This window comes from Argiope bruennichi, chromosome X2 (assembly GCF_947563725.1).
Source record: "Argiope bruennichi chromosome X2, qqArgBrue1.1, whole genome shotgun sequence".
Classification (NCBI taxonomy): Eukaryota; Metazoa; Arthropoda; class Arachnida; order Araneae; family Araneidae; genus Argiope; species Argiope bruennichi.
In genome coordinates this window covers 57,260,450-57,287,496 of record NC_079163.1, presented here as the reverse complement: position 1 = coordinate 57,287,496, position 27,047 = coordinate 57,260,450, and the positions used below count along the sequence as shown (strand labels likewise).

Here is a 27,047-nt window from a genome sequence, read left to right as displayed (position 1 = left end):
TATTTTGAAGTTAAGCATCTCAAGATATTTTACAAGAGGTATCAAGCAGAAGTTCTGCCATAATATACATTTTATGTAAAATGAAATAAAACATTCCACTGAAATGTAAAAACTCGTCACAAACAAGGAACATTATCAAGGAATTGCAATTCTCCCTTCATAACAATTTCATCAGATATCGAATTACTTTGTCCTATTTAATTGCTGAAATTAATGCTGAAGTAATTTGGTTTTGGACTTCCGTGATGCAACAAAATTGTTAACATAAATATAATCAGTTTATATATTTACAAGAAGGTTCAAGACAAAGAACTGTAAAATTAAGTTTTATATAATTGTTTATTGTTCAAAAATACAGTTCACTCTCTATCGATATTAACAAGTATCGCACATAAGGATTCATTAAAACTATTTGTTTTTCTTCCCATTATTCTATTAAAAGCAGACTGAAAGTAAATTTTAATCCTTATTTTGCTAAACAAATTATTAGTAATGCATTATTTCTTAATAGTTATATATTCATATAAAGAAAAGATTGATTTAATGAAATGTTTCATATTTTTGTGCATGAAGATAAAAACTAAATTTTTATAGAATTTCTATTTTATATTCATAAAATATAAATCTTTTAAACACTTTGCATTATTGTCTGTATTCTTCAGTTAATAAAATCCATTATTTTCATTGCGAAGCAGAATAGAAATTTTCCCCCAAAATTTACAAAAGAAAAACTTTTTTTTTCAACAACGTTAATATTTTTATTAATGTCAATAATAACAATTAAAAATAACTAATTTCTTAAAATTTATTTATTGATAGATAATCCTTTTGATAGAAAATTCATCGGAAACAAAAAAGTACTCAGAATGTCAAAAGCAGTTCACTTATCCTGTGTTTGAAAATGTTTATTAAAATATTAAATTCGAAATATTTCAGTTTTTGGAGCTGATCTCTTCTTTTTATCTAATAATTATTAAGCAATAGGAATTGGAAAATCAATTTCATTATTTCGTTCTTTAATCATTCAAATTTTTCATCTTGCACGAAAGGAATTTTATGCATTTAAAAAACAGCTGTTTTATTTGATAAGGAAATTCCTAGGAAACGGTTATTTTCTACAACAGTTTTAGCCATTGTTTTAATTTTGCAATCGCAAGAAATGATTAGAAATTGACTCAATGTATTGTGATGATTTCTACCTAAAGGAAAAGAATTATTTGTTGATTTGAATTAGTTTTCGAATTGCACAATAGATCGGTGAAGCTATGAGTCAGTGACATACATTTGGAGGAACTCTTCACTGTCATAATTGTGTACTCTCCCCATTATACGTAGAAATGAATAACGTGCATCCAGTTTTTATTAGTATTGAAACTAGAATCGCATTACCATTATCAGTGTTAATAAGTCTTATATTAGATTTTTTTATGGTTTTAGTATTGATAATGTCTGATTTTATATTTAGACAGAAATAAAAGCAATAATTTTTTTTATATAATTGAAAAAGAAAGTTCCGTTTTCTGATCTCTTTCCAATCATGAAATATTTTATTCTTCGAAATAAATCAAAAATTTTGTTGCATCGAGGGATAATTTGTAAATTAGAGGATTCTCTCATTTTCGAGGTTTATATTTGTCCAGGGAGGGGGGAGGGGTATTTTATTTGGAAGACTTGAAATCTTTTGTAACTGTGGTCTTCTTCCATATACGGGCTTCAATTTATTTTTAGATGAATTTCAAATCCATAAATGTATCTGTTCATGGAACTCGATTTTATAACCGCATTATACGAGATAGATATTAAAAGAGTATCATTCAACTGCAATTTGCTTAGTCGAAATTTGTCGATTAAATAACTTTCCAGTTACAAGAGAAAAATGTAAAAATAAGCTTTTGAAGTACAACCAAATGAAGTATTTTCTGTAGAATTCAGCATCGCACCGAGAAGAAAACCGAGTATGGAATCTGACCGATTGATAGATTTCTACAATTATGAATTCTACAAAAAGTTTCATTTATCTAACTTATGAAATGTCACATTCTTATACATACGAATAAGTAGACAGTCAGCCCTATGAAGGATTTAACCCAAAATTCTTTTTCTACCTAGATCTTTTGAGGGGTGGGAGGGGGGGGGGGTCATGTTCACATGCACAAGAATTGACAAACAGATTTCAATTAATAAATTTGTCTCAAAATTTGATTGAAATCTACAAATTAATGTAAGACAAGTTTCATCAATCTAACTCAATGCGTTATCGTGTTCACTCTCCAATTTCGTTCAAAATTTGATAGAAATCAACAAGCAGCCAATAGTTCTTCTGTTTCAGATAAACATAGTAATTTAAAACTTCCGTTTGTACACGAGTGCCTATTTTTAGATTCAGATCTAAATGGCACATTTTCTTTATGCTTTATTCAAATATTGAGAGTCTAAAAGAATAAAAAAAGATGCTCGTTAAATCCAATTGGTTCTTATAATTTCAAAATAGATCAATGAAACTTCGCTTTTCCCAAAAAAGATCTTATTTAAAAAAATTTAGAATTTTCTTAGACTCTGCGCTCATAACGATTATCAATGAGTGATAATTTATTCGTTTAATGCACATTTTATGTGTTTGTTTCCTACTAGCGCTAAATTATTTAATTTAGTACACAAATTTTAGGCATTCTTCGCCTTGAATAATTTATCAGTAAGTTTGAATGGCAAAAATTAATCTGTAGAAATTAAATAGAAAGCTTCAATATAAAAAATAGACAATGAACCAATCGTCTTATGTTTAATAATAATGAAATCATTTTTGAATTGTCCAAGAATTACACACTCAAGTGATCAAGAGCTAACGGAATCTTTGAACTGGGACGATCGCATCACGTAGGTTCATGACTAGATCCTTTATGTACCGTTGGAACTGCATGGATTGGCAATTGATGCGTAAGTAATTGTACTAGTGATTGATTAGGCAAATCTTGAGCTTTTTTTGTTTCAGAAATTTTTTTTTTTTTCTTTCATAAGGCCAATTTCAGAATTGGGAAAGAGCATGCAAATGGAAAAAGTTTATTTGCAATTGCCAGTCTTGAATCATATCTTATATTTACCCACTTGTTTCCAACAACTTAGAAATACCGTTTCTATTATTTATCCTAATATAACGTTGCAAATAAATAGATTTGCTCTTCATATTTGGTTTTATTTATTACAATTGATAAAAATAGCCTACAATACTGTGTAGAAAAGTTTCGACGGTATTTGGAGAGTTAATCATATTGAAGAAAGTGCAGCAAACTTCAGACCAGTGAACGCCATTGACCACGTCAGATTCAAATCTAGAACAGATATCTTCTAGTCTTTTCTGTGATGATGAGTTGATTTCTTCAGTATAATGATACGACGCAGCAAATGTTTTTCAGATATTAAAGTCAGCAACCAAATAAAGTTTCATCTGCCGAAAATGATAGATATTAATAATATATATATATATATATATATATATATATATATATATATATATATCATGGTTTGTATCAAAAGAAATTCTCATAAAATAATGTTGTAGCATTACTCTATACTCTATCTTTTGTAGTACTCTACTGTTGTAGCATACTCTATCTTTTCTTTTGGATAATAGATGGCGATGCCAGATTATGTACGCATCCCATAGTGCATTGTGATTGTAAATAAGGAGATGAAATGATGTGCGTCCGTTAATGTCTTATCTTGTCTTCGTGTTTTGTGCGAAATGGGATCATTAAAGAAATGTTCCCGAAAACACGTCCTCTTGCTTCCACAGTGCGGATCATGATTTTCATTCCACCACAATGTGATAATAAGTGCTACAGCTGAAATATATTTAGCCATCCAATATTAACAGTTTTGGATACAATTACAGAATTTTTTTATAGTTAAATTTCTTATTAGGTCAAAATAGCAATTAATTTAACCCTTTAAAGGGCCATTTTTTTTCTAGTCATATTATGTTAAAATATTTTTAGGCTTGAAATTAGAATAAGGAAAGGGATTCATTTAGCTAATTAGATAAATTTAATTTGATTAATTAATAATTAAGTAACAAATCAAGACACATTTTGTGCGAGATAAAGAACTGAAGCATCTAAGTTTCTGTCTTTCTAAAAAAATTTGTCAGAACTTATGCCAACCTACATAATTTCATGCAAAGATTGATAAATTTGGTGGGAAACACACTTCCCACGGCCCTAGAAAGGGTTAAAAGAAACGGCGATTAATTTAGACTTAATGGGTCTTTGAAATTTTTATACGGATTGGAATAACAATGAATGTCCTAAATAGAATGTGACATCTGACTAGGAGGTCAAATAAATTCCTAGATCAGGGATTTAAACCGGTACTTTAAATAAATCAAACTTAAGCTTGATTAGTCAGCAAATTTGCAGATTAAAGGTAAAGGTTAAAGGTTTAGGTAAAGTAATTGTAAGAATAAATAAAAAGAAAAATTACCGCATATCAAAATATTCAATATTTTCTTTAACGCATACACAGATAAATCAGATTATTTAAAAAAATACTTATTTTTATAGTATTCTTTAGAATTTTGACACCATAAAAATACCAAACTATCTTCTACATTTCACTTTGATTTTTCAAATTAAAATTAATACGAATAAAATTATTATTTTTGTCCCATACTTTTGATTTTCAGCTTATTTGCACTTCTCTTAAGTAGTAGAATGTATACATTGGTATTATAATCGATTGTTTGTGATTAGTTAGTATCCCAATTTGAAGCAGCACTTTATGGCTTACTTTGGAATAAGCCTCATAATTTTGATCAGATGATGAATATGGCGCCTGAATCAACCCGACAACACCAATCATAATTCTCAATAGATCTTCCGTGGAATCGAATCACACCGAAGCAAATTACTATAAGATTAAAGTTAAGGAAAAGTACTAGCGCCTAAGTAATAATCCCCCAAAGTTGTTTAACTTATAAATGGAAATGAATGTAATGATGACAAATTTCGTAAAACTCGGTTTTTTAAAATAATATATTTCAGATGCTTAAGACAAAATTCATATTTTAAAAACCTGAAGCGGTAAGTAAACTTATCTAATTCAATATTTCGGAATATTCTCCTAAAATTTCATAACACTTTCGCACTATAACAAAACATATAAAAATAGGTTTATATATGTATAGCGAGATGTGATGAGCGAGGAAAGAACCTGGGACCTTGTGGTTCGCAGCCCAGTAATATGACCACAATACAAAAGCAATTGCTCGTGCAGCGTAGCTGTTAACTGGCTTATAAGCTTTCACCACATATGTATCTATATCTATACAAATATTTTCAGTTACAAAGTTTCATTAAAGAAGATAGTGGTATTAAAATATATTGTTTTTGTGGAGCTTGATAATAATAATTTTAAAAATTATGTTTTTATACATTATCTTTAGGCTAATTCATTTTTTAATTTAAAAAATAAAATTTTTATACAGCGCCTATAATGCAAAGTATAAGTGCACACCCAAATTTGTACGGTTATATCTAAAAAATTTAAAGATATATGTTTATTTTTAAATTCAGGGGGACCTATCGCAAAATTTAAGGGACACATTTTTTTAGAATTGCAGATTTATTCAACACATAAAATCTATCATAAGCAAATATTTTTCTACTAGTACATCATTAAATTATTATAATTTGAAATAAAACAGCTACTCACGCATACTGTTGTCCACTTTGAGTGGTCAACAGTTGCAACTTCAACTTAACAAAGAGGAACTTGTGAAACTGAATATTCGAAGAGAAGTAACGCAATTCCAAAAACGAAAATAAATAAATTGAATCCTTATTCAAATAGTGTGCTTGATATTCAGCGTTCCTAAAAAATAATGTATGTCAGCACGAGGAACATTTTGAAATTTTGATGCTCAATGTACATATTTGTAATGCAGCTATGCATGAATGCAAGTATTGTTGGAAGAATGCCAACTTTGCATCAATAGCAAAAATGTTTATTTTGAACAAGTTTTGTAAACATACAATTTGATTTTTTTTTAAATTATTAACAGTTAATAAATGCATTATTGTTGTCTGATTCTGCCTTTTTAATAATCTACCGCGGTATGTGTATTATCCCTAAAATGCAGTAAAAAAACTCTTAAAACCAATGAGAAGCATGAGAAAATTGTCTTTACCAATAAATTTGTCATTAAATATCCTGGAAAATCTTATAGATATAAGCGTGACATTTGTGTGGGCATAAAAGAAATATATAACTAACCGATATTTTTACACTACGGGGTCTGTATAAAAATTAACAACTCCTATAAAAATCAAAACTTACAATTGCTTACTTTATTTAATAAAACTTTGTAATTAGGAATATATGTCTAGGGGCAATACTTATGGAAATAAATCCCTATTCTTTTTCCATGTATATTATATATGGGCAAACATATACATATTATGGAACTCTGATATATATATCATAGAGAGAGACGTAATGATATCTCTTAATCTAATTTAAATCCCAATTAATTTCTATTTTCTGTCTTAAATTAGCCCATACTATTTTATTCTAAAATTCTTTATTTCCTGATCCAAATCCCACCTTTTTTTTATTTAATTATTTCTAACATGCGCTCTAAAAAGTTGATGAATATTGCAGTTCTCACGGTGCAATATTCAACACATATACTTTTTAGCTAAATTACAACCTCTTTTTTTAAACATGAATTTATGCTAATATTCTTGAAATTTCTATGAATAACCACTATAAATACATATCGATAGTGGAAGAAAATACCATTTGTTTTATTATGTCAAATAAACTAACGCGCAATTTTTCTCTATAATTTTAATAACTTGGCTTATAACAGGTGTCTATCTAAACAATCAGCTTTTTTAAAATTTCAATTTTTTTTTCGAAGACTAATAGAATCTAAACTAAGTGCTTCACTATCTCAAATTGAAATGTTTCGGAATGTGATTGGCACAGATCTCAATCGCTTTCTCGAAGTTCATCACAATATTCTCATTTTGTGTTTGAAATCCTAAATAGAGTCATGAGCAACAAACATTACGTAACGCGTGTTAATAGATATCCTGACTGTACTTGTTGCTTTATTACATTATGTTGAGGAAAGAAAAAGCTCGTAAAATGTTTGAATATTATCGCAACCAAAAATATTTTCCCATAATACTTTAAGGAATAATCTATTTTGATAACATTCAATACTTTAAAAATTAATAAGAATAGGTATGAAAGATTTCAGCATGATTTGAAATAACTTTTCTGTTTCTTCTCTTTTTATTTTCATTGAATTATAAAGAGAAACTATGCCAAGAAACTAGGTTAGGGCAATTAAAAATTCAGCTCTGAATTAACTTATTTTCAACAATTTATATTAGTATTATATTCTTTTCATTATGTTTCTATGCACAAAAAAATCTCTTCTATATTTTTTAAAGAGATTGTATTAAAAAATATATATATATAAGCGGCTGTTTCTTAGAAAAAAAAATTTTTTTAACTAATTTTTCAACAAAATCCTTTGATTTATCCCAAAGAAAATAAAAAATTCCCCATTCCATTGACCGTTTGAAATAAATGATTTACCTCCCTAAAAATATGTAGAGGGAACCCCTCTCGGAGGGGTGAGTGCAATGCTACTCTCTTTTCCTTCTCACTCGACCTGTAGTCTCCCAACCAACGGGTGCGCTCAAGAGGTGAGTCTCATTAGTTTGCTTACTTTTGAATGATATTTATTTTCAATATTGGAAAGAAGAATTGATGTATTGTACACGAGTTTATTTACCTTGGAGTACAATGTCTTGGGCTTACAAATCTTGTTTCAAAATTTTAATCCTTCCGTCTATTTTATTGCTAAAAATTAAAAGCTTTAAATGATCCTCTCATTTGAGTAACTATTCACTAGTTATGAACATAATTGATCATTAGATAAAAGGGTATTTTTTATATGTTTTTTAAAGGTAAAAATTTTCGAAAAGTTCAAATATCATTTCTTTTAAACAATCATACTTAAGTTTGCTTAGCTTACAACACAACGAGAGATATTTGCAAAACATGGCTTTAAAATTTAATGCTTTTTTTTTTTTTATTGTTGCTTTCAAGAAATCTTACATGTGAGCATATCAATACGCTATATAGCACTAAGATTACTCCGTTTTAAATATTGTCGTATTTAATTAAAAAAGAAATATTTTCATTTAATGAAGTACAAATAAATGTTACAGAATTCTTTTCATATATAAATTTGAATACCCGTTATATATAACGATTTTTTTAATGTAAGAGTTTAATAAATGACATTTTTGATTAGAAATGGTTGATAAAATGCAGTAAAGTTGATCTGGCCATTTTAAAAACAAAAGAAAATATTCAAAATAGAACAAAATCTGAGCATTATTAAAACAAAAGAAAATATAACTAAATACCGTACTGCTTATTATTCTTCGAGTGTTGTAAATTAAGAAATTGATTCGCCGTTTTTGTTGATAGAAATGACCTTAAATAATATACCTCTTCCTCGTAGAATTGGTGTGAATGAACAGAAAATTCATCATGCAATCATTTAAAAATAGAAATCATGCAATACTATATGTCCCATGATGTTTTTCTTTCAAAATAAGACTTCAAACATAAAACATAAAATTTTTGAAACAAAAGAAATTATTAATGATATATTAATCCATCTGATAAATTTTAATTAATTTCTGTTAGTATATAGAATCAATATATTTTTTACTCGAAACCGAAAACTAGACTATTTAAACTTAAAATTAACTGCTTAAAATTTTTTTAAGAATTTATTTGCATGAAATCGTAAAAAGATTAACATTCTGATATTGCAAATGAAGTAAACTGGAACTTCTGAACGATTTAATACTTCGATATAGACTAGGGCTCTTAAAGCTGTACGCCACAGTGCATAGTGGAGGTGAATAAAGTAACAAAAAGATAGCAAAGACTTCTGTAGCACGTTATTCATTTAAATTCTTTATCTGCGGGCAAAAACTATTAAGAAAGCCGTTTTGTCATAAAAGTATTAACAAAACTAACAATTTTAAATTGAATTTGCATTTATTTTTTATTAATTAATATTCCACTGTTTAATATAATATCTGATTTTAATATCTAGTAAAAACGTTTTTTTTTTTTTTCGTGTGAAAAAGAAAAGGCCCTACCATAGACTCACAAATCTTAAATTCACTTAAAATTTTGCTTCTTTTTCGATGACTGTCTTATGTGGTGCAAAATAGGTTTTCAATAAATTTTCACACTTTTTATATTTTGTAAAATAATGATTTAAGATTAAATAATAAAACGGTAAACTTTCTCCCTTCAAAAATTGACGATGTCATCAAAAGTATTTTTTAATGCCTACAATGTGCGAAAAAAATCCTATTTACTCATAGATATTTAGTCTACAGTTAGTTGTGATAACGAATGACTGTTAATTTAAAATGCAGATCGTTCCGAACGAGAAAAGATGATTTCATTTCACTTTTTATTCATCCATTAGAACTATGATAAAGGATGTTGCCATTATTGTCCAACTGATCCCATCACTTTCGAAAATCAGCTCGTTTGGGCTAATGGTCGGTGAATTATCAATTATTTATCTCTCTGATTCCCATCCCTCAGAGCATCGTTATCGCTGATTCCGAAGGAGTCTCTTCCCGAAAAAGCACCGTCTGCGCGAGCATCCATTCATTTTGCTGCGAGACATCCTTTTCCCACGCCTGAGTTCAAGGTCATCCAGGAACCGACACTTTCACACGCTTCATTCTGTGCCTCTGCCGTCCGGGTGGATACGCAACGCTGGATGTCATCCACGATTTCACTGTATACTTCCGTACTTCCAAATTCATTTAACACTAGTCCCTTCATCGCATTGGCGATTCATTAAAGCTAGCAAATGAAAAAAAAGTTCGGTTTCACCCTAAGTTTTAATAATGCCTAATTTTTACTTACAGTGGCGCAACTAGGGTGGGGAAGCAATGTAAGTACCATGGGCACCGCGACGAGAGAACGTAAAATTGTACTATAAATTAGTTAATTTTTTTCTCTCATTTAAATTTTTCTCCATATTTTACTACCTCGATTAATTCTCAGTTTCAAACGACAATTTACGTTCCTTGCCCAAACATTATTTTTGGCTTAAAAAGAGAGTTTTTGAGAATTTAAAAATATTTAATAGTATATCATGCGAATAGAAAATGATAAAACTAAACGCAACGTAAATAAGCTTAGAAGGTCATATTTCTATTCACCAAAGTTTCTTATCAATCATTAAAAAAAAAACTATTAATATTTTTAAATGCCTTAACTTTTCTTTGCATGATTTCTTCTTTTTTTTTTTTTTTCTTTTGTGTGTGTGAAATAAATCAGAGTGATATAATTCATGCTCTAGATTAAAGGAAAAGTGTTAAAAAAATCCTAGTATAAATACATAAAATAATTTTAAAAAACAGTATGTTGGAAGTATCCATCATCATGCAAATTTACATGTTAAGCTCAGTACAAAATCTTCAATGTCCCTCTCTTATAAATTTATCCATTTATTATCGCTTTTATTCGGAGAAAAAAAATCTCAGATTAGTTAGTTATTATTCAAGAAATAGCACGTTTCTTCCGCCCACAACAAACAGCAGAATGACAAGTTCAAACCCGCTATGATGATTGTGACTTTTTTTTTCTTTACAGTTACGTTCCTTATAACGCAATAGTCGTGAAAAAAGTTGCCAGTAACAACCAATTTACAGTACACCTGTTTTGAGTACAATAGTTTGTTCAATAAATGTTATGATGGAAATTTCCATCATCGTGCAAAGAAAGGTTAAAAGTATTTAGAATTGCTGCACACTAAACTGAATGAAAACCAGGTATAAATTTCATTAATAATTCCAAGTGTAAAATAGCATTTATGTGATGGTAGAGGTGTGGATAGAGGATTAATTGGACATTTTACTTTCGAAGCTACTTTTTGAAGCTGGAATATAATTATTTCTTTTTAAATTCGAATCAGAGTAACTAATTAAGAAATCTTGATATCGTTATTTTGGTCCATAATATTAGTGTTGACCTTGAAAATGAATACTTCGCTTGAGTTAAGCTCTATTTTATAAATTTATTTAGTTTGAGGAGTTCTTACAATCAATAGTCATTTAATTGTTGCATAGTGTTTGACATGGAATAATGAATTCCAGAATTGATAAAAATTTCATAAAAATTCAAAATATTTTTTATTTACTAAAGCTTAGGCTGAATTCTTAGTTTTATCTTTTTAATGTAGTATATATTAATTCAATATCTTCATTTAATTTCAAAAAGGATGTTTTTAAATAAAAAATATTTTAATTCAGTTAATTATTAAATTTTATCAGTATTTTATTCTCATTTTTTATGATAAATATCATTTATTTAAAATTTAATTTTCTGGCATTAATTTATATTATTTTTATTTACCAAACTCCTAAACCGACGTACCATGACACTAGAATTTTTAAGAATGGATCACTGAATTCACCAGGTATTTATAAATTATATAATTAATCTATATATATCAGATAAATGAACAACATAAATTAATAGTTATAATTTTTTTTAAGCTTCAAAATATTGCTATTTGCTTTGAAATGCCTAGTTAAAAATATATCTTTAGAAGCTGTGAAAATCGCCTTAATTTATTTACTCTTAATATGACAAGAAAAATCTAATTCTGAAATAAAAGTTAAGTCTCAAATCAGAAAGAAAAAGAATCTAATATTTGTAAGCTATAAAATCTTATACCTTTTTGCTGCTTATAAGTAAAATTATTGATTTAAAAAGTTATAGAAACAACAATCTTTTTCACTTGAAGAAAAGGAAACGGTTTGATGAAGCATGGAATAACTAAATATATCATTGAAAACTGAAGTGTTTGAATTTTAAGATGATGTAGTTGGTTACAATCTTCGTGCGAGAAAATATTTTCAGAAGTCTCATTTTTGATTAAAACTCGAGTCTAAAATTTGCTTTGAGGTGCACGTTCCCTTCCTTCAAAGTATATTTCCACAAGTTTAAGAATATTCATTCTAACACTTTGACCTCTAATATGCCAATGTACAGATAGACAAGAGACTGATATTTCCTCTTTTCATTTTTATAGATATGACGTCATAATTAACATTAAATGCAGACAGCGCTATAAACTGAAAGTCATCATAATTGTATATCATAAAAATGTCTTTAAAGTTGTTTCGAAAGTTTTTAATGAATATTTTCTGGACTTGCTTAGGAAATGTTTAATATATTAACAGTTTAAATTGCAAAAAAAAAAAAAAAAAATCTAAGAAATTCAAATAGTTAAAAAAAATTTCATATATTAGAAAAATATGAGAGCCGCGGTGGCCTGGTAGTAAAGTCTCGGCTTCGGAACCGGAAGGATTCAGGTTCGAGACCAGATTCCACCTAAGAAGCTGGCCTGGCGCACGCCAAATCCGTCGAGGCCTAACGCCCTCCCTTGTTGGTGCGGTGGGGAACCTTGAAGAGGGAGACGCCAGCCTAGGCACCAGACCCGTCACCTGACCACGGCTCAAAATTACGAGGTCGGTCTCAAAATAGCCCTAGTGTTTCTTTAAAAACAGGCTGTTAATAAAACTAAACTAGAAAAATATGAAATCAATATGCATTCATTGATCTCATGAAGGTCGGAATTAGCTTACAGAGGTCCCTAGCGTTGATGCCAATATTGGATCCTTCTAAAATAATCACATAATGTAAATTTGTCAGTCATTACATTTCAAATACTTTTTAATAGTTTACAAAATATTATTAACAAAAATGTTAATAGCGCCTTTAAAACTACTATATGGATTACTTAATTTTTATAAATAAATCAACTAATCTGTTTAAAAAATTAAGATGTAGGCCATATTAGTTCAAAAATTTAAGCTTAACTTTAATTCTAACCCGCAATTATAGTTTTTAAGGAGATAGTTAGAACTGTAGTTTAAAAAATTGTGACAGGGCACTGTTTTGATATTTGCTCTGGGTGCCATTTTATATAGATACGCTCCTGTATACATCAATTGAACCGACAGAAAAGGTAATTCAGAGAAGAGCATCATCAGAAAAATCCCCCTTCTCCAGAGAAAGAATACTAGTATTCATTCACTCTTCTGATTTTGAACCCTATCATTTCACAGGATTTTATCCCAAAATAATTAAGAAAGACTTTAATTAATTAATCTTTGAGATTTAACTTATTCCGGTTAAATTAAGTAATAAAGTGAGTAGCTATTAATAGGAAAATGCAAAATACATTGTACATAGAATTGTTTTGGGGCGAAAGTGAATTTTTATCGCACGAATTTTGAATTGTAAAAATGACTTCAAGGCTAGCACGAAATTTGAAATGACATTGGAAAGGTAGAGATTCAGCTAAAATGCCAAAAGTATATTTTTTAACATCCAATCTTTTTTAACATAGCTCAGCTTTCTAAATATAGCTCAGATAGATGCTTACTTACATATAATGACCCCCAAGACAAATACTGAAACAGAGCTCCCCTTCCCCTTTTTTTTTTACACTGTATTTTACATAATCCCTCCGATCTCGAGGAACTTTATACAAAGGAAGCTAAAAATAACAATTGCAATTAAACGTAAATAATATATAAAAGCCTTTTTTAATTATTCATACTCTACATCAGGGATGGCGAACCAGTGGCACGCGTGTCATTGAGGGCACGCGATACAATATTTTGGGCACGCCACCGATCAAAACGATTTGCATTTTAGTTCAAAATAATAAAGTTCACTATAAAGTATTATGAACAAACGCGAGTGTTCCCATTCCATTTCTTAAAAAACATTTATATTTGTACGGCTGTTAAAAATTCGCTTGCTGAGAAAGAAATTGATTTCAAAAGAATTATTTCAGTAACAAATGGTGCTTCAAATATGGTGGGCAAAAAAAAAAAAAAAAATGTTTTTATTAGTTTATTACTAATAGACGTAGGGCATTCGACTCTTGAATTCCACTGCATTATTCACCAACAAGCCTTGTGTTCTAAGAGTGGTTTAACATTTCTTGATAATATAAAGGCGTTAGTCACAAAAATAGTCAACCTCATATCGTCGTAGGCTTTAAATAAGTGAAAGTAATAATAATGGAATAGGTTTGAAGTAAACGAAAAGACTTTAATTGAGGCTTTGTGGATGAAGTCAACTCGGTGTATAATAGCTTACTAATGTATAATAATGTTCGCTGATTGAGCCGCGGGAATGTAATTCAAAAGTTTGTTGACTGCTTGAAAGAAATCAGACTGTTTCTGCAAAATGAGGGGGAAATTGAACAATACTCACAGGATATTATGGATATATTGTATATTATGTGGCTCTCAAAATGGATGTTTTTACAAACACGTACCAACATTTCAATGAATTGAAAGTAAAGCTTCAAGGCACATATAAAACAACTATCGTCATGATGGATATCATTCGCGTTTTTGGCGCTGGACTGCGTGTTTTCAGGATCGATATTATTACAAGAAACTTCAAGTACTTCCTAAATTTGAAAATATATATATATCAAAGATTTAAATGTACATGAGAAACCAAACGAGGAAACAGTTGAAGAATTTATTCCCGTAATTGATTCTTCAATCAAGAAATTTTCAGCGAGATGTTCTCAGTTCAAAGAATTATCGGAAACGCTCAAGTTTATTATGTACTCTTATGTGACTTCATTTGATAAATTGAATTAGTCCCAATTCTATTAGTTGGAAATGAAAGAATTTTAAATGCAACTGATTGATTTCCAGTCCATATAGATTCAAAAATGTATTGAAACAAGGAAAAAGTTGGAATTGATTGAAACAGAAAGATTAACAAGCAATATAAGTAAAAATGCCAGTAACGAAATTTTGGAATCATGTAATTCGGTTTCAGACACATTTAACTGTTTTGAGAAGCTGGCTCATGTTATTTAAACCATATTTTCATCCACTTATGCCTGCGAGTCATTATTGTCAAAGGTAAGTAGCATTAAAGATTCTCTTAGAAACCGCTTGGCAGAAGACACCAATTCAACATACATTCTTCTAAAAGACCTACAATCCTAATATAGGTTATTTGTCATCTAATCTGCATGCACAGAAGTCACACTAACGTTACTTTAATTTGAATTACTCATAACTAAAACCTTTAATTCTATACAGTGCAAAATGCAATTTTTCGTAGTAAATAAAGAGTTTTGATTTCTTAGTATTTAGTTTTATTATTATAGCAATAATCATGAGTCAAAATTATTTGATGGCACGTCTATACCTCATTAAACATTTCTTCAGAAAAAATGGCACGTTAATCCATAAAGGTTCGCCACCCCTGCTCTACACGTTACAAATTAGTCACTGTTAGGCATGTAACCAGCTGATTCACCCACCAAATTGACGGGAATAATTTCGCTATGTCAACAAGCTTTAATTTAGCTTACTTAATTTTTGTTCGCCCAAAAATGTTAATTACTACAAACAAGGAAATCGATAGGAAAATAGGATAAAAACACAAAAAGTATCGCGAAAATGTATTGAATGATTTGCATCTGGTGAAGTTCATGATTCAGATTCTTACGTTTAACTGTTAAAAAAATGTTTGGCAGAATGAATTTTCTAAATAGGATGCAGATTAAATAGGATTATTTTTAGTTTTAATCAAGTATGAATTTGAATTATTTACCGATGTTCATTTACTCGTTCTGAAGTAAATATTTTTAAAAATTATTCTAAGCAATTAAACAAATATGGCTGCAAGATCTTTCATTCCAAAACAAAGCAACTATGTTACACACTGAAGAACTAGAAAAACTGGTACACCTAACCTTATACCGTGTAGAGTCTCCACGAGCCCACAGAAGTGCCACAAAACGACATATCATGGATTCAACTAACGTCTGTAGCTATAAACTGGAAGCAATTCACATCATGAATTCCATAGGGCAGTCCACAATCCATAGGAATGAGATATGGGGAAGATCTCTTCTGAGCAGCGCGTTATATGGTCTCACAGGTATGCTCAGTGACGTTCATGTCTGGAGATTTAGGTAACCAGTGGAAGTATTTAAAGTCAAGAGAGTGTTCCTGAGACTACTACGTAGCATTTCTCAACTCTTGGGGTGTCGCATTGTTCTGCTGTTTTCGAAATCCGTCGGAATGCACAATGGACAATGGGTGTAAATGAACGGACAGAATGTTTACGTACTTGTCACTTGTCAGATTCATTTCTTGATATATCAGGGGCTCCATACCACGCTAATTGCACACACCCCATATCATTCAAGAGGCTCTACCAGATTGAACAGTCAGTCCCCTGTTGACATATAAAGTCCATAGATTCATGAGGTTGTCTCCATTACACGCCCTATCTGTACCCTCCTATATACTATACACGTTCATCCGCTCGAAACAACTGAAAACGAGATTCGTCAGACAAGGCAACATATTGCGAGTCATCAACAATCCAATAACGATTTTGACAGTCCCAGGCAAGGTGTAAAACATTGTGCTGTGCATTCAAACGCTGTGTTCACGAGTAGGCTTTCGGCTCAAAAAGCCCATATAAATAATGGTCCATTGAATTGTTTGCATGATGATATTTGTGGATTCCCAACATTGAAATCTGAGACAGTTTGAGAAAGAATTGCACGTCTATTTCTTTTAAAAATTCTCATCTGTCATCGATGCTGACATTCTTTCAAAGTCGTTTTCCAGCTGCACAAATTAGATATTTGATGCTTTACTAAAAATATTCGATATTTAAGGTACACTCATGAACTTATCTTACTGAAAAAGCTTACCGTACTCGAAATTTCCAATTTTATCACAACTTCAACATGCTTTGTCCCATCTCTAGTGTGTGAAAGCTTCGTTTAAGATCACTTTAATCTTGATAACCTGCCTTTCTAGCAGCAAGAAACGATTTAATAGCTTTGTTAGACACCTATAGTCTTATATAGATGCTGTCAATCGCATCATATTGCGCTGATTGATTGCATAGATCCTTTATTTGCATTTGCATGCCTGTGCCATTTTTTCTGGCTCTTCAGTACATTTTAAATATATCCAGAAAATAAAAAAAGATATCTTAACCATCTAAATCATTTGTCTACATAAAAAAATTGAATATAATTCTGAAATATAAATTATTATACTCTCATAAAAAGTATAACCAAAACAGAAAAAAACATTAATATATAAACAATAAAATATTTTAAAAGATTAAGTCATTAAGGGAAATAATATATATATACATTTGTTAACCATTCGAATCAAACATGGTTCCTATAATTATTGAAACAATTTGATTTATTGAGTGATTAGAAATTTCATATTTTATTTAGTAATACCACTTAAAAGAAAAGAAAATAATAGCCTCATCTATTTTTGAACTCTTAAAATAAGGAGCCATTATCTAATGAAATGCACATTTCAAAATATCTATAACTTTTGGAGATATTTAAAAAAATTCGTATATATTTAATAAATATCACATGACGATCCCAGTGGCTGAGATATCCGTCGATGTAATTTGATCATCAAATAAATATATTTGTAAAAAATAAAAATCCTTTAAGTTATAAAATATTACGATTACCATAAGCGTTCACAATGAATTATTAAAATCATTATTTAAAGTAGAATTAATTACTTACTGATAATTCACTAGAATATTAATCATTCAGGAATTCTTAATGCTCCATTCCACTTGGAAAATGCTGCAAAAAAAAAATCTGTTATATTCATTTGAAAATTGTTGCTTCTTTATAAATCACTGTAATAATGGAATGTTTTTATTTGCAAGTAAGGAAAACATTAACCAATAAATATGGTTTATTTAAAAACTTTAATCATTTTTTCCAGGATATATATTAAAATAGTAAATAACTAAAAACCTTTTCTTTTTCACGTAGTTGCCAAAAAAAAAATTAGGCATAAAAAATAAATATGTTGAAATGTGGAACTCAAATGACCAGTTTAGTACACTCCCTAGTACCCGGCCTAATGTGGCGAAGGGACAGGAAGGATAACAAAAAAAACCCGGATAGGCCAGAGTTCTATGAACTCATTTCTTGGACCACCAATACCAGAAGATAGTTTTTATACAATAATTCGCTCTTGTAATAAGTATGCTCTCACTTCTTATTTAGTACTAAGGCCTCCATTTATCTCAAGCCACATTGAATGTGACCGCGGCCTAGAGAATCATGGAAGCAGTTGCTGGTAACGTGTCGCGTTAAAATAGAAGGCTCTGTACTGGAAGTACATATATGTTTATATACTGCACTGCACGTTTCAAGAATTTGTTAGAGAAAAAAATAAGTTACAGGATATAAACTGTTCGCATTTTAACATAGTTCGCTAATCTTCACATAACCCTCTACCCCAAGAAGAATTAATGAATAATGTACGTACTGCTCTGTTATAATCAGGAACAGCGGCAACAATTGAGATCAATTACACATTGACGAAACAATGAACAACGAGCAGAACGCTACTCTTTTCATGTCACAACTTGTATTTTGCAGATATCATGTAAAAGGATAGTAGCTAACGCTCTCTTCTAATGCCTTGGCAATGTTGCCAATGCAACGCTTTGTCTTTATTTAATTACAATAAAGGAAAACTAGGCTAGATAGTATGAAAGCGGGATAGTCGCGAACCGAATACACGGGAGTGTACTGTACTTAAAGAGGGGTCTCATAATGTGCATTGTCTGTAGCAGCAAAACGCCACTGGAGAAATCTAATCTTGAATAGAAATTATTGTGCGCCTAAAAATCACAAGCAGATAATCATGACTTATAAAATCACTTGTATTTTCATGGCTTTGGAGTAAAATAAAATTCTCAATGCTAAAAATTATCTGTGATGTAATGGTATTTTTCAAAAAAGGAATACAACCGATTTAATTTGATAAAATAATGAAATTGATTTCACATTAAAAACTACTGGTGTAAATCATATTTATAAATATTTTTTTTAATTTGCTTAAAACATGGAAATATTTTACAACAGCTGAATTTATATCCATCAAAAGATATTTTTCTGAATTTATGTTGAAGTTAAAATATTTTTGTTCGATAGTATTTTCATTATAAGAGAATAACGAAATTTTACTTATTGTTTAATTAATTTGCCCTTTTCCAACGGACAGAGGCAAAACAAACACACACATGTGCTTTCAGTATTAATAAAGGTATCAGTATAACACATTGGAAATCAAATACGAGTGGTTCTTTCGTCTAAAAGTTTTAAACGAACACATCAGAAAATGTTTTAAAAATAAGAAATTTGTAAATTCCCTTTGAAAGCTTTTGATGATATTTTGTTAAAACTTTCTCAGAAAATTTGATACATTATTACTTTAACTAATTAAAAGAGGCTTAGGTAAGAAATTCGAAGACCTATTAGTAAGAAAATTTCAAACAGTAGAACGATATAAAGCAAATATCCATTCTACTGATGTCATAAAAAATTTAAAATGTATACAAGTATGTAAAAATGGTGAATAATAAGAATAAGGAAAAATGATTAATAAGGAAAATATATGTGTATTAAGTGTTTTTCATCCATAAAAACTCTAAATATCAATAGCTTATAAAGATTCCCTTTACATACTACCAAGAAAATAGAAACAAATATAATATTTGAATGACATTCGAGTTTGAATATATTTGATGAAAACGAAGGAACGTATAATTTTTAATTATGTGTCCCGAGCTTCAGTCGATTATATAATCAGTATGGATATAGTAGCTATTACATTTTATCTCCATGTATATCATAAGAAACCCGGAGAAATCCTGTGAAATTAATCGATATACAGATGGTTATCAAAATAATGGAAATGCGATGAACGAATGCAAAAATCTTTATTAATAAAGCTTACAACGACCTTTAGCATGTAATACAGCTTGAATTCGCCTGGAAATCAAATCATACAAGTGCTGAATAGTGTTTAGAAAAATGTTGTACAATTCTTCATGTATTGTGAAAGTTCCGAAAGAGATGCTGGTAAAGGATATCGATTCCGTAGTGAATGCTCTAAAATAGACCATAACGGTTCGATTATATTGCGGTTGGGGGACTACGGGCGCAAGATACATATTTCCCTTCATCCACGTGTTCATCAATGGACAAGACCCACTGCATGAATTGGAGCCTTATCATCCTGAAAAATTCCATCTGATGCAGGAAACAAAGTTTGCATCATAGTCAGCTAAAACTTCTCTATACTTCTTACCAGAGATCCTTTATTTTCAAGTTTATGATTGCGCCAGCATATATGAGCGCAGGCTGCTCATATCATGACAGATCTTCCTCCATGCCTGACAGACAGGAGGATGAGGAGTCAATCACAATCATAAGTTTGTGCAGGTGTCCTCCAAATGTGTACCCGTCCTGCTGTGGGGAAAAGCATGAAAGTTGATTCGTCTGATCATATAACAGTCTTCCACTTATCAATCGACCAAGTTTTGTGGTTATGAACCACTATAGAAGAAGTTTGGTATTAACATCTGTGGCAAGTGACTTGGGAATTGCTGTTCTGCCATAAATTATATGTTTGTGAAGGCGCTTCCTAACTGTAAATATTGACACTGGGGTATCCCGATTGAGCTCTGCATTCCCTTTGGTACCATGTTTTCTTTTTAGACATAACAATCCGTTTCAATACCCGTCAGTCTCTTTCACTCACCACAAACTTTTACCACAACAAATATATATTACTAATGTAATTCAAAATTCAGCTTAAAAAAAAGACAGTGAATTTTCTGTGATTTTGCAAAAGTAAGATAATATTTTGTCTGACAATGCTTGTTTTCAGAAAGCAATAGCTTCAAATGCAACGATTGTTCAAACAAACAGAGCTATATGGAGCTCTGGATAGTACTGAAACAAATTAGATGCAAAAAAAATAGAATCCTAACTTACCATTTTTCAATTGATGTATTGAAAGGATTACAAATCAAGTTGCTTCTACTTATTATGATTCAGACTAAGTTTTCGTAAACTGTGAATCGTGATCCTAGGTAGGATTGCGGAGAGAAAAAGAAACTCTTACAGTACTGTTTTCTTTAAAATTCTCCAATATTTGTAAGCAAAACCAGTTAATAAGTTACTTCACTTAAAAAATGTAATCAAGATATCTAATAAGCAAATAATACATATACCTTTATATCAATCAAAAGGTATAAAAATATGTTATTAGCTACATAAATATTTTTTATTGAAATGTATTTTATTTATTCTTCCTGAAAAATTCATTTTTCTTAATTTACAATTCAACGCGTTCCCAGAAAATGAGAAAATGTTTCCACTCAATAGAGTAGGGAAAGTTTAAGAATCATTCAGTGGCGTGTAGACGGTTAGAGGGACAAGGATGGTATGGATGCACCAGGCATCACAAAAGACAAAAGAATTAAACAGCTATTTCATTTTACAAAGCCTAATATGGCAAGAAGAACGAAAAAAAGAATTGAGAACTACTATAAGACAAAACCTACGACAAAAATTCAAAACTCAATTAGAAACCTTGGTTGAAGTTATCAGGGAACATCTGTACATTAACTTGCCTGAAGAATATTGGTAGAATTATCTGAACAAAAAGCAAAACTTATTTCAATAGCTTATTCCTACAGAACCGAAATAAATAATGAAATCTATTCTATACTTACTACAAGTTGAGAAGAATAATTTTTTTTAATTAAAAAATATTTTTTTAATAGGGAAACTGGGAAATTTTGTTCCCGGAACAAAGAATCGAAATCCATCATCACTTGAATAGATATAAAAATGATAATTCTGCAATTTTATGATTATAAAAACTACCACAAATCGTCACCATACTTAGTTTTCAATCGACGCCACCCTTATTTTTTTTTATTGTAAATTCTGCTCAGTGCAGGCTTGTTGTTTGGCTCATTCTAATCACTTCATTACTTGATTTTTACGACTCATCTAAATTTCTCGCCCTCACTTCCAACTCATTTGTTATACTTGAAATACATACGTGATTTTGTATGGTGTATTTATTGCATAACGTATATTTATCTAATTCCTTATTTGGGCAAGGCAGCTGGCTGGCGAGAGGAATTTGAAAAATTCAACGAGTATAAGTCAGGAAATTCTTTCTACGGAGCAATAAAAGTGCTCTTAGTTGAATGATCAATTTGGGTTTACTACTTCATTTTTTAGGAGGGTCGATCTACGTAGACCAGAAATTCACCTGCTTTGGGGGATGAAAGGTAAAGATAACTAATGGAAAGGGCCCAAGGGGTATGCCCAAGTGAAAAAGATAAATTGCTTAGAGAAGGCGAACGGTGCTGCCTAGAGAAAAGGAAATAAAAAAAAGAGAAAAAGAATCCCTTCCTTCTCAACTTAGGAATGAGAAGAAAGATATAGCATACAGTGGACTTCTCAGGAGAAGTGATCCTTATATAGGTGATCCTGATAATCGAAGAAGGTCAGTACCAAAAGCCGGCGGTTTCCGGATAGAAAAATGACCCATTGGAGAGGAAAACGGCTCATTACCTGGCAGATTTCCTTGTTTTGGCTTTCAGTAACTTTGTAGTACTCAGTTTGGTTACTTAGATAAAAAGATAACAAAATCAAAATCGTTGTACCCTTTGGTCTCGTATGTTTTACACTTCACTTAGAATGCACTTTGTCACCAATGTATGGGAAAAAAACTCTTCAACAAATAACGCAAAATTACTATCGGCCTTGTATGAATACCCATGTAAAAAATTGGAGAAAATCGTGTCACAGCTGTATGCAAAGAAGATGACATAGACCCAAGCAGTTTGTGCCTACACAAAGGCAAGACTTTCTTGATATTACATTTACTAAATTTGTAACTGATATTGTTGCCCTCTTACCATTAGCCGATATTAAAAATAAATATATAATAACTTTAATAGACCATTTCACAAGTTGGTGCTAGGCTTTCCCAAGAAAAGAAAGGAAAAGCTAAACTGTAGCTGAATGTTCGGTGTGTTTCATTGCACTTTACAGTTACCCCAATGCATTAATTTTGGATAAAGGCACAAATATAATTAAAGAAGCAATGATTTCACTCTATAAAATACTAAATATTAGAAAAGCGAAAACGACTTCATACCATCCTCCATTCAAATGAGATCATTGAAGTATATCACAGAGGTTTGACTGATGCTTTAAATCACTCGGTTAAAAAAAGTGAGGTAGATTGAGACCAGAAATTGAATATGACTATTTTCCCATCGGACGTCATGACATTCAACCACTTAGCATACGCCTGCCTTTTTGGTTTTTGGACATGAATTAAGCGTCCCTTAGAAGCTCTTAGATATATCAGAAGAATTTAACTACGAGGACTATGGCGATTATTCAACTGTCCTTTTAAATCGCCTGAGATGCGCATATAATTCCGCCCACAATAATTCGACATCGTAGCAATCAAACAGGAACTGAAATTTGGTAGAGAAAAAAAAATATCGGAGCAGGTGACGAAGTGTATTTACACTGTCTTAATCCGAAACCGCATCATTCATGCAATTATATAAGCCCAATAAGGGTAAATTTGTGGTTACTAGATCATTCAATTCCAGTAGTATACGAAATTCAAGAGGTCGATTTTCCTAAAAGAATACAAATATTCAACGTAGATAGGTTGACTGAGGCAACTCTTAGAATAAAGAAATACTCTCTTATGGAAGGGGAGGTTTATCGAGAGCAGGTGGAGAATGACCAAACTAGGAGTTAATCGTCAAAAGAGGAAACTACTAATAGGAACGCGGAAAAATCCCAGAATAAATCTGAGAAATATGATTCATTCGCCAGATACTGTAATGAACTAATCCAACTGGGCTCTGATAGATAAGAAACCGACTGAATCAGGGAATTCAACCCCAAACCCGAAATTTTTTCAATAGAGGAGAAATTGCAGGTTTTCTAAATAAGGAAGAACTATTGCATTCAGGCGATACTTCGCGATATATATTTGAAAAATGTTGGTCCCTTTTGCTTTTTTTGTCGCGATGTCGAAAGACGTTTTTTGATCATCGCTTCTTCCTTATATGTAAATTATGCCTCCCATGGGGAAATAAATCAAAGTTCTAAAATTTCAAAAGTTTCTACTTCTCGACCACAGGCCACGCATCTGCTAAAATATGTTTACTTTTAATTAGTCAACAGGATTCGAAACATGTTTTCACACAAACACGCACACACATATAGGGATTATTTTAACACTTTAAAGGGCCATTTTTTTTCTAATCATATTATGGTAAAATATTTTTAGGCTTGCAATTAGAATAAGAAAAGGTATTCATTTAGCTTATTAGATAAATTTAATTTGATTAATTAATTAATTTGGTTAATTAATATTTAAGTAACTAATTAAGACACATCAGTTTGAGATAAAGAACTGAAGCATCTAAGTTTCTGACTTACTAAAAAAATTTGTCAGAACTTATGCCAACCTACATAATTTCATACAAAGATTGATAAATTTGGTGGGAAGCATACTTTCCACGGCCCTAGAAATGGTTAAATGTAACTTCTTGAATTTTGTATTGATTGTTTCTGGGAGACTTCTCTGGGGTTGGCTCTTTAGTATGTATATACATTAAAAAAATCTTATTTAATTCTAGAGCAATAAGAAACTTATGGACACGTCCCGATTTGATGTCGATTGAAGTTCATTGCCCAATGGAGGTCAGATGGTAGACGAGACAAATGGTGAAAGGACTTGAAAAATCCAGCAGTACCGCTGCGTAGCTCTTGTATGGATTTAAAGAAAAGATATCGTGACATGATGGACATGTAAAAAAAATGCAACATTTTTTTGCCAACACGAAAGGGGAATTGTTGTGTAAAGTATAATTGCCTAATCTCTGTATTTTACAAAGAAGGTGGTGAGGGAAAGTTGAAAAAAAATGCAGTGGGCATGAGTCAGGAAATTTCTTCTACGGGCCAACAAAAGTGCCCTTAGTTGAAACCTAACTTGGGGACCTCTTTCGTCCTTTGGGAGAGTCTATGTTGGTCGGTAATCCACCTTGTTTGGGGGATGAAAGGTAAAGATGGTGATGCCGACTCAAGGAATAGGCGAAAACGAGAAAGACAAATCGCTTGGAGAAGGTGAACAGCACTCATCGAAGAGAATTTAAAAAAAAAAAAAAAAAAAAAAAGACCAGAGGAATCCTGTCCCAAAACCCACCTTCTCAACTTATGAGAGGAGGGAGAAAGATATAGTGGACAGCGAATTCTGCTGCAGATGTGACCTTTACGTTGGCAATCTTGATATTCGGAAAAAGGCAGCTCGAAAAACAAATGGTTTGTTTCCAGGCAGAGAAATGACCCTTACGAAGGAAGATCTGTGTGAGAAGCTCACGGTTGCTCAGAAATTATTTGACCCATCATAGCAGAAATAATGTACACTAAGCGAATTTTTGAAGAAATCGAATGAATGATATTTTACCACGAGGATATCATGGCTCTTCAATTGTCTCTGAACATAGGCTCAGTTAATTATTTTTCAACAGCTCATTCGTGGGTGTAATTTTTTTTTCAATTGTAATAAATTTCAAATCTTGTGACATCTTCTATAATTGTTAATTTCGATTGCTTCTAAAATAAATGACAATGCGATAATGTTCGGATACATATTAGTTCAATTATTTCCTTTGGACTTTTCTTTCAGTTGTTTTCTTTTGTAAGAAACCGTACGTTCATTTTAAGCAAGGAGGTTACGTTGGGTCAGTTCCAGCAATTTGTGATTTTATTCTTTTTCCCATTGTTTCATAATATTAGACGAGTGTGAAGAAGAAAATCGTGAAGTAATGAGGGCATGGAAATACAATAGAAACTGATAACTGTTACCCCGATCTCGAAGGAATGAAACTTATTAAATAAATAAAATTCTATTAGGTTATTGGCAACCTTCAAGGTTGATAATACCATTTTCTTTTTCATTTAAAATGTACGGATGCAAATATAATTTTTTACACAAAATAATGAATTTACAATTGAATTTCGTTGTTCTTAATTTCGAATTGAATTTCGTTCGTTCTTTATTTTATTTTTCTTTTCATGAGTCACATTGGCAAGAAAATACAGCGAATAATTATTAATATAGCCTTAGATCTGGAGAAATTTTAAACAGGTCAAAAACGAATTTAAAAAATGTAAAATGTGTTCACTTCCATTTAGCGTTAGTAAAATTTCTTTTAGAATAAAAAAAATTATGCTTTAGCGAAAGACGTGCTTTACCTTGTTTTTAAACTATTAATATGACATACATTTATATAAAATATCCCCATTGCTGCTTGACAAGACTGGAAAATATTAATTTCATGGAAATTTATGAGAAAACGAATTTTGCTAAACCTGCTTTCAAAAGCAAGTACATTTTGATTTGAAGTAAAAACTAAATACCTCCGCAAGTCCATATTAACATATAAATAAAGTGCAAGCTTGGTATATCCCGAGAGAAGTCAATTGCAAAGTCTTAAATCTCGTGGCTAGGAGTTCCATGATAGGTTATCCAGAGAGTTGAATTTAATTTTTACATGCGCAACAATTGGTGGGAGTGACAATACTCAGCATTGCTGTGTTATTATATAAATTCATACTTGGGAGATCAATACCCATCTACATATTTATGTCTTATGCTTGTAGAGCCCATGAAAAAAAAGAGCTGAAATTTCAGATTCGCAGTCACGTCCACAATACCGTAGCTTATTAAAGCTCATTCATTGCTCCAAATATCTGAACTTTAAAGCAAAAGCCAAGAAAAGTTTCTGAAGTGAAACTTGCTCAAGCATTACTGCAGAGTGCGTACTGGATATGGTTCATGCTTGAGTTATCATAAAAAAGTTTTAATGAAATTCAATCAACTATAATCAATAGTCACAAGAGAGCTAATAGCGATCTGCCTTGACGTACGGGGTGACCTGAATTTCCGAGCCGCTGAGACAGTTGAAACTTGTATTGTAATGAACAAATGATTGTCCCC

The 27,047-nt window shown here is 31.0% G+C and overlaps 1 protein-coding gene across 3 annotated transcripts in view; it reads left to right on the top strand.

Annotated features, from left to right (window-relative positions):
- Window positions 1–27,047, top strand: part of LOC129960263 (recombining binding protein suppressor of hairless-like) — a 95,887-nt gene that overhangs the window by 3,585 nt on the left and 65,255 nt on the right. The window contains exon 1 of one of the 3 annotated variants that reach the window (XM_056073552.1): window positions 7,701–7,715. The exons of the other annotated variants lie outside the window; for them this stretch is intronic. The gene's annotated coding sequence lies outside the window, so the exon portion shown is untranslated. Of the gene's footprint in view, window positions 1–7,700; window positions 7,716–27,047 lie in introns of those variants that run through there. 3 annotated transcript variants of the gene reach the window in all.